At 40.5% G+C, this 9026-nt stretch overlaps 1 long non-coding RNA gene across 2 annotated transcripts; it reads left to right on the top strand.

Moving 5' to 3' along the window:
* Positions 1-5290: 5290 nt before the first annotated feature.
* Positions 5291-8679, top strand: LOC139748508 (uncharacterized). Of its 2 annotated transcripts, none has more exons than XR_011712696.1 (3): positions 5291-5399; positions 6462-6664; positions 8536-8679. It is a non-coding gene; the product is annotated as an uncharacterized lncRNA (long non-coding RNA). The 2 variants fall into 2 exon arrangements; XR_011712697.1 differs by having other exon boundaries at positions 5295-5399; positions 6524-6664.
* Positions 8680-9026: the final 347 nt, after the last annotated feature.

Here is a 9026-nt window from a genome sequence, read left to right as displayed (position 1 = left end):
AAGACACCCCACATCTGCCACTCTCAACGATGAATACGAGTCTTCTATATAAAAGGAAATATGACATAAACGACATACGTTATGCCTTGCTGTCTCATTACCCTTTGTTTATCCGCTGGTAAAACTCTGCAGAAGGAGACAAGACAATTCTCATGTTTTTTCCTGAAATGACAGAGGACGTGGGGTAAACAACCAGAAAATTCCTGTGTCTCGTACTGTCAGGGAGGCCGCCAGGGAAGCCAGGTATCTCGCACCTAGTGAACAGACCATGAGGGAGACGACAAGGAAAGCCTCAGATTTCACTTTATGAGAAGAAAAGTGCAACAAGAGACTGGCGAAGCCTTTTTAGTTCTTATTATTTGTGAAGCAATGCTCGGAAAAGCCGAGAGAAAAACAGGTAGTGATACAGTACATGAGAGATCACCAGTGAATGATTAACGTTCTACAGTCAGTGAAGGTGTGTTTGGAAGGCGGCAAGCTAAACCTTTCTGCTTCACGGTTTCTAGAGAGTCATCGACCGGTAGGAGGTCGATGAAGCCCTGTGTAAGACATTTAGTAAAATTAGAGGAAGGTAGACAGAGAAGCCTCACAGTTCACAGTTTGTGAAGTAGCAAGAGGAGGGTAGACAGAGAAGCCTCACAGTTCACAGTTAGTGAAGTAGCAAGAGGAAGGTAGACAGAGAAGCCTCACAGTTCACAGTTAGTGAAGCAGTGACGACATGATCAACTAAGAACAGTGGTTCCCAGCTGGTAATGCATCAGCCACTATTGGTACGTGGGAACCGTCCAGATGGTTCGTGGTGGTAGTTATATAGGTTCCAGTCGTAAGTTAGATATAATACGAGAAGATTTCTACATCAAGGTATGCTGGACGGTGTTTCAACTATTTCTCTTTATTAAGTAACATCATACTTACAGAAAGTATTAAGATTCAATTTGTATTACTGTGATAGACTAAGATCACGAATGCACGGTCATTTTCGCGAACACTGGATCATACTAACTCCGAATTTCAGTATTACTGATAGAAGTGTTTGGGGCATAGTTACATTAACTAAGGTGTTCGTTCTAACAATAATAAACGGTATTATTGATGCATCATTTTGTACGAAAGAATACGACTTTTGAAATATAACAATATAACATAAACGTGTTGCTAAATCAGATGATATATTTCTAGATCAATAAGGACAAAATAAAGCTTTGTTTTCAATCATTTTTATTGCTCATAACTTGAACGTGGCTCAGCTGATGTCTCTTCCCTTGCTCCTGAGAACCATCCATGTCTTTCAGGATGAAATTAGTATCTTTACCATACCTGATGGAAGTAGTGTACACAGGAGACATGTCAGAGTCTTGATAAAACTCAATTGTTTCCGTCAACAACTCTGAGAAAAGACTTTTGTACACCACTTAGAAATATAATGCTGTCACAGTTGAGAACCGGGTTTATTAAGAGCCACCGGTACGGACCGGACGCCTGCCACTGGAAGAACCCGGCTAACTCCGACAAATACCATCTGAACTAACCCGTCCCCGGCCCCCGTTTTGCCATTCACAAAGGCACGGGACATTTGGGAGCACACGTGGCTATGATCCGTTTATGATAACCCAGTATACTGGTGAATAATGGGTCATGGTCCGTTGTTATAGGTAAGGTAGTTAGCAGTCGAGTGAACAGTGGTCTGCAAGGAACAGTGGAGTAAACAGCGCTTATGGTGAGCTAAGATCCCCTGAGTAATGGTTCAGTGACCAGTGCTCCGGAAGGCAACAGTTCCGAGGATCATCATCCGTCAGGCAAGTCTCTGGTGGGCACAGGTCCGTCTGGGTAGCTTCTCAGTAGACAAGAATCCAGTAACTAGTGAACAGGTAGACATGGTACCGTTGGGTAAAGGTTCCGTTGGTAGAGGTCCATTAGGTAACGGTCCAGTGGGCAGAGGTCCATTAGGTAACGATCCAGTAGGCAGAGGTCCATTAGGTAATGGTCCAGTAAGGTGAGAAACCGTGGGACAACGACCCGGGGAGCAGCCATCTGGTAGAGCTAAGGTTCGTTAACCAACAGCTTGGGTGGGTGGGTGGGTAGTGGTGTGATGGGTAGCCGTGCAATGGATTGCACTGTGACCGGAACAAGAATAAACCATCTCTAACTGACCCTTCCCCTCCTCCAGCTGGCTACACGGCTCACCTCACCGGCTGTGTATACAGCAGTGGTCGACGAGCACATAGGAGTTTTATGCTTCAATACCGACGTGGGAGTTTGAATAATGTAAAACTCTAAAAGCTTATTTTCCGCTAGAGTTGAAACGAAAGTAATGTATATAGACGTGACAAAGAAGATATGTCTCAGTGGTCTGTTAGCAAAAAGAATTCAAAGCTATCTCGTTCAACGGACGACCAGATCATTGCGAGGCCGTGTTTGAAGTTCTTTTGAATGAAGGGCGCGGGTAGTGAAGCCAGGTGTGGCAGGAAAAAAGTTTTTTGTGAAAGTATTGGTCACAGATCCAATGAATGACAACAGGGACTGCATCAAAGGGTTTCGTTATAGTAGAACTCCCAGCTTGGTTGTCATAAAGCATCATTAGTGGAGTAGAGAGGCATCGTACCGCCAAGTTATACTTGTTGTGGTATCCGAACATGTGACGTTTGGGTTTGGTTTGATATTGTGATGCAGCACGTGTGGGAAGTGTGACTATGTTGCCTCAGGTTCATCATGAACGACCAGTATAGACCCGAGTCTTACCAACATTTACTACACTGTCAACAGTATCCCAGGGCACTACAGTACGCCACCTACCACGCCCAGGGTTGCGGGACAGTTCTTCCTCCACTTCGTAGAAGAAGAATTAATCAATACAAACAGGTACACACAACAAATAAATTAACACACGCCATCAACAGGTCACATTACTCATGACATTAAAACCATCTTCAACAACACTATAACAACATCCAGCAACTTACAAATCGCCAAGAATGACCAGTATCACACACACACACACACACACACACACACACACACACACACACACACACACACATACACACACACACACACACATACACACACACTGGATACCAGCAGTATATAGAAGTTTGAATGGCTATTTGATGATAGATAATGTTCAAGAGGTGAGGCACCAGGAGTGTACAACTCTCCCTATACTTTACAACTAGGTAATTATATCCGAACTTCTAACAATCATCCAGTAACTAGTACATCATAAACTAGTTAACTACACTCTACCATCCAGTACCACCTAGCACCATAGACACCAACCACCCAGTACAACTGAGAGTACGTCACACACCATCCTCCCATCCAGCTCCATCCAGTACCATGTGACACATTATGTACAATCCATTACTACATAGTGCCATGTGACATACTATATACCACCCAGTATACCACCTAGTACCATGTGACACACTATATACCTCCCTGTACCACATAGTACCATGCGACACACTATATACCACCCAGTACATTGTATCACACCAAAAACTATCCAGCACCATCTAGTGGCATGTGCCACACTATACACCATCCAGCAGCATCACCCAGTACCATGTGATACACTGTATTCCACCCAACACATTCTAGTGCTATGTGCCACACTATACACCACTCAGCAGCATCACCCAGTACCATGTGATACACTATATTCCACCAAGCACCATACAACACACCATAAACCACCCGACACCACCACATGACATTTAGAGACTAAGTGGGAGCGGATGTGGCCTTTTTTCATGTTTCCTGGCGCTACCTCGCTGAAATAAGGAGTGGCGATGCTGTTTCCAGTGAGGCGGGGTGGCACCGGAAATGGATGAAGGCGATCAGGTATGATATGTACATTTGAACATATGTATATGAATGTGTGTATATATGCATATGTTGATATGTACATGTACGTGTATGTGCCGTGGATGGGTCTTTCTTCGTCTCTTTCTAGGCGCTACCTCGCTAACGCGGGGTTCGGGGACTAAGTATTATCATAATTATGATTATATATATATATATGTATATATACATATATATATATATATATATATATATATATATATATATATATATATATATATATATATATATATGTGTGTATGTTTATGATGTGGCCTTTCTTCATCTGTGTTTCGGCGCTACTTCGTTGACGCAGGGGGCGGCGATTAGGAGTGGGGAAGAAGAGAATGTATATATTATCTTTTTTTTTTCCCTTAAAAGCATTTTTTGCCGTTTCTTGGAGGGTGAGGTGGCGTTGGAAATGGATGAAGGCGAGCAAGTACGATTATGTACAAGTGTATATGTATGTACATGCTTGTATATGTATGTATGAATATACATGTAAATGTACATGTAAGTGCGCATATTTATGTTTATTTATATGTGAGGTGATGTGTCTTTTTTCCTCTGTTTCCTGGCGCTACCTAGCTAACGCGGGAGACAGCGATCAAGTGTGAAAAAAATCATACCTGATCTGACCGCTCTAGACTTCGTTACTCATAGACGCATGACGAAGGGTAATCGATTACTAGTGATCAAATAGTTATTTCCCTATTATGGGCGGCAAAACAGGAGGGGGTTGGGGGGGGTACCCAGCTACCATGCAAATGGTGTATGTGGTTTGAATCTTTGCTATTGAAGGGCATTGTATGCTCTATGAAAATGCGCGTCCATAAGCACTATATATATATTCTTTCTTCTTTCAAACTATTCGCCATTTCCCGCATTAGCGAGGTAGCGTTAAGAACAGAGGACTGGGCCTTTGAGGGAATACCCTCACCTGGCCCAATTCTCTGTTCCTTCTTTTGGAAAAATAAAAAAAAATAAAATAAAAAAGAAATATATATATATATATATATATATATATATATATATATATATATATATATATATATATATATATATATATATACATATATATATATATATATATATATATATATATATATATATATATATATATATATATATATATATATGGCATTGCACAATAATAGGGAAGGTTGAGGTGAGGGAGTACAAGGTGGTGAGGCAACATGGTGGACAGTGTTGATAGTGGTGTCCCTGATGCCTCCGTCAGTACATCTGACCTGATAATGACGGTGGCAACACTCGTTAACTTCACTTACGTGTATATAGCAAATACTGGTCTCTCAGTGGTAATAATAACTGATGATTCTTGATTATTCACATATCCATTATATAATTCAGGTTTGTAATAATAGCAATAAAAACAGTTTCTTACTTCTTTAGAAAACCAAGAGTGTTGTCAAGTGAGTGAGTGTGTTGTGTGTGTGTGTGTGTGTGTGTGTGTGTGGGCGGAGTCAGGCTGAGGTCTAGCTGTTGTTGTGGTACAGTTACAACCCGTCTTCTGTCTCCTACACTGGTTAACCAAGGTAAGGTACACACACCACTGCTGCTTGATACATCTTGTGGCTATACAGGGATTCTCTGGCCCACCTTAAGAACCAAATACTTGTGTGTGTCAATATGAATGATACAACGATATCTATATTGTTATGATGAATTAGTGATACTCTGACGAAGGAAATGAATCTGATATTCAATTGGTTGTGATAGAAAGTAATACAGCAAACGGAGTTTTGTGTTTAAGTCATTCATTCTTATGTTTTCTTTGTTCATCGACTTTACATGTTATAACAAAGAAATCTACCTTTGTTCGGTGTCGAAGGAAACACGTGCAGCTATTTTTTGTTTTGCTTTGCTTTGGTATGATGCCCGTTTGTCTATATTTTTTCTAATATGCTTTGATATGTTTCTCAAATACAACATATATCATTCAATACAGTGACTTCGTGAAGAAATGATGATTGTCTTACATGTGCATCCATATTTGCTCCTGGCGTTACCTTGCTAACGTGGTAACAGGTGGACAAGTACAATTTGTATATATAAGTCCTCTGTTCTTAACGCTACCTTGCTAATGCGGGAAATGTGGAAAATAGGTTGAAAAAGAATATATATATATATATATATATATATATATATATATATATATATATATATATGACCCGTAAAGCGCAAGAGCCCGTCAGGTGAAGGTAGGGCCGCGAATGTCAAAGAAGTAACGTGATCACCAGAACCAGTGGTCGGGGGTCATGAACGGGTCGGGTGACCAGAGCCACATGTCAGGTGACCACAGGCGAGGGTCGGGTCATGACGATCTGCCTCACAAACTTGTACATGTTAACAATGCTTGGCATTATGAAAGCGTCTAATGTGTACATATCTACACTGATGTTGAGATTACTATGTAAACTATGAATAATGATGATAGACCTTATGATATTCTAATAGTTTCATTTGTAATGGCAACATCAGTTTAGACATACAATTGGCGATCAAGTATGGGAAAAATATATATATATACAAATGTTGGTCCTGCTTATGATGCACATTATAGAGCTGTTGGTGAGCCAACACATTTTGCACTGCAGATGGTGGTGATCAACCAGATGTTGGTGTCGCTGTTGGTGAGCCAATACATTTTGCACTGCAGATGGTGGTGATCAGTCAGCTGTTGGTGACGGTGTTGGTGACGGTGATGGTGGTGACGGAGGTGGACTGTGAGAACCCGCGCCTCGATATCGAAGTCCTGTACCAGGATCACTTTCCACCTCTACACACCAACTGTACCCAGGTGACAACCACTGTTGTAATTATAACCTTACAACACCCATCCAGTGTTCCAGTGGTGCACCAGTGACCACCTGTACGCACCAACTGTATCCACGTGACAACCACACCCAGATAAGTTATCATGTCTCACAGTTACTTATCTATCTATCTATCTATCTATATATATATATATATATATATATATATATATATATATATATATCAGTAGGAGTGTAACACCCTACCCAGATAAGTTATCATGCCTCACAGTTAATTATCCACATATATCTGTAAGAGTGTAACACACCACCTGGATAAGTTATCATGCCTCACAGTTAGCTATCCACATATATCAGTAAGAGCGTAACACACCACCTGGATAAGTTATCATGCCTCACAGTTAGTTATCCATGAGTCGTCAGAGAAAGTGTAACTGAGTCATGGTAGCTGGAAGCTGGATCGAGACAGCCACTGTTGTGGTCATTTGATCAGTAAATGAAACAATTTCCTTCGTATCATTGTTTATATATTTCATGTAAATGTGTTCTAGATATATCTACTCATGTATAGAACAATCTGTTTGTGAAAATAATAAGTAGATACATAAAGAAATGTAAGAAATGATACGAAATGTGAAAGATATGCATGATATGTAATTAAATGTGTAAATGATACTTAGTGGATGTGCGAAATAACGTCTAGTTAAAGAAAAATAAAATAAATACTGTGCAATGTGTTAGTTGTATGTGGGACTAAACGCACCTAGAAACAAATACAAATATATCCACTTGATATACTCTTCCACATAACTATAAAGTATACCATATCTTTTAGGCATTTTGTTCAATGATATATGACAAACATATTTTGTAAGGAATAAAGAAAATGAATTTTTCTTTCTTCATGTGGTAGTTTACTTTTCAGAAAGAATGCATAATGAAGGGGCTGGAAAAGTCACCATCTGTTATTAGGCTTATTATACCAAAATACGTTCAAAAGTAATGAATACGGTTTGCTGTAGTATAGCACGTTCACAAATAATGAATAAAAGTGTGAATGAAAAGGAGAGATGATGACGATGATGAAAGAACCGAAGTACATGATAATCTAATTGTTCCAGTCTCAGCTTAATAGGGTTGATCGGAGCCACAACCTCTGCAACACATCTCTCACACATCCCGGTCAACCCCGGTATACCGCATCGATCCAATTCACTCTATTCCTTGCCCTCCTTTCACCCTCCTGCATGTTCAGGCCCCGATCACACAAAATCTTTTTCACTCCATCTTTCCACCTCCAATTTGGTCTCCCTCTTCTCCTCGTTCCCTCCACCTCCGACACATATATCCTCTTGGTCAATCTTTCCTCACTCATTCTCTCCATGTGCCCAAACCATTTCAAAACACCCTCTTCTGCTCTCTCAACCACGCTCTTTTTATTTCCACATATCTCTCTTACCCTTACGTTACTTACTCGATCAAACCACCTCACACCACACATTGTCCTCAAACATATCATTTCCAGCACATCCATCCTCCTGCGCACAACTCTATCCATAGCCCACGCCTCGCAACCATACAACATTGTTGGAGCCACTATTCCTTCAAACATACCCATTTTTGCTTTCCGAGATAATGTTCTCGACTTCCACACATTCTTCAAGGCTCCCAGGATTTTCGCCTCCTCCCCCACCCTATGATCCACTTCCGCTTCCATGGTTTCATCCGCTGCCAGATCCACTCCCAGATATCTAAAACATATATATATATATATATATATATATATATATATATATATATATATATATATATATATATATATATACAATAAACCGACTGTAGTGTTTTTGAGGACCAACACTCAGAACTAATGATAGAGACATATTTTCATCAGAGTTTGACGGATCTGCTGCTGCTGCGTCAGGAGGTCAAGCTGACGGAGGCCAAGAAAATATTAATGGGAATCCGAGATGCCTTGACGACCACCAGGGTACACGTTCCTCGACCTGTTACCACAGGTGAATATCTGAGTTTAGTAAAGTTTATGATTCAGTAAAATAGTGCTCGTTGACTTTTGTTCACAAAATACTGAGTAGCCATTTATACTCTCTAGATAGATATACCTTGAACCTTAAAGCCCAAGGACACCTTGCATAAGGCTCCTGTATTGCTCAGGAAGTTCGCCACGTTTACCGGACGATACAACTGGTACAATGATCTTTAATGTTTGCCTCGCTAAGGTAAGCGCAGAGCACCTGAGGAGCAAGTGTTCACTATGTTCATTGTGGAAGTTACATCTTGAGTAGGAAGTGTCCTGTGATATGTTGAATCAGGTTTTTACAAGTGTTACTCGTGTTAGTCTTGAGAGTGTAATTTTATTTGCCT

The sequence above is a fragment of the Panulirus ornatus genome, unplaced genomic scaffold, assembly GCF_036320965.1.
Source record: "Panulirus ornatus isolate Po-2019 unplaced genomic scaffold, ASM3632096v1 CTG_559_pilon, whole genome shotgun sequence".
In the NCBI taxonomy this organism is placed as follows: domain Eukaryota; kingdom Metazoa; phylum Arthropoda; class Malacostraca; order Decapoda; family Palinuridae; genus Panulirus; species Panulirus ornatus.
The sequence above is the reverse complement of the archived record's forward strand: the minus strand, read 5'-3'. Positions and strand labels throughout refer to the sequence as shown.